The 649-nt window shown below is 38.7% G+C and overlaps 1 protein-coding gene across 1 annotated transcript in view; it reads left to right on the forward strand.

The window, feature by feature from the left end:
- The window catches only part of LOC100949830 (carcinoembryonic antigen-related cell adhesion molecule 5), a gene marked incomplete at its 5' end in the record, with an annotated part of 12492 nt that overhangs the window by 8067 nt on the left and 3776 nt on the right, over positions 1-649 (forward strand). The window lies entirely within an intron of this gene.

Genomic DNA, 649 nt, shown 5'->3' on the forward strand with positions numbered 1-649 from the left:
ACATTGGTTTTCCCCAAATGAGATGATGAAACCCCCTCAGAGGAGGGATGAACAGCTCGGAGCTCTGGAGCTCTGCTGTGTTCCCGGCTCGCCCACATTAGCCACTAGACGCATGTGTAGTGGTGAAATTACATGGCAAATCGCATCTTAACCATTTTTAACTGAACAGTTGTGTGTTATTAAGTATATTTGTAGTTTTGCATAACTATCACCACTATTCTTTTCCTAAACGTTTTCATTTTACCATATTAAACCTCTGTACACCCTAATAACTCTCTACTCCTCCCCAGAGTCCTTCATCCTAGTCTACTTTCTGTCCCTATGTAGTCAACTATTCAATGTGCCTCACATAAATGGAAGCATATGTGTTTTTCTTATTTTACTTAGCATAATGTCTTCAAGGTTCATCCATGTGTAGAACGTTATCAAAATTGGATTCCTTGTTAGGACTGAACATTCTGTTGTGTGGATACACCTCATTTTGCCTACCCACTTATCATTGGATGCCTTTTAAATTGTGTACACAATCTGGCTACTGTGAATAATGGTGCTGTGAACATAGGTGCACCAATACTCTTTGAATTCTTGTGTTTAGTTATTTTGAATATTTGGCCAGAAGTGGAATTTCTTTCTTTTTATTGAGACAGAG

The sequence above is a fragment of the Otolemur garnettii genome, unplaced genomic scaffold (assembly GCF_000181295.1).
Source record: "Otolemur garnettii isolate 467f Iridium unplaced genomic scaffold, OtoGar3 scaffold00152, whole genome shotgun sequence".
Taxonomy (NCBI): Eukaryota; Metazoa; Chordata; class Mammalia; order Primates; family Galagidae; genus Otolemur; species Otolemur garnettii.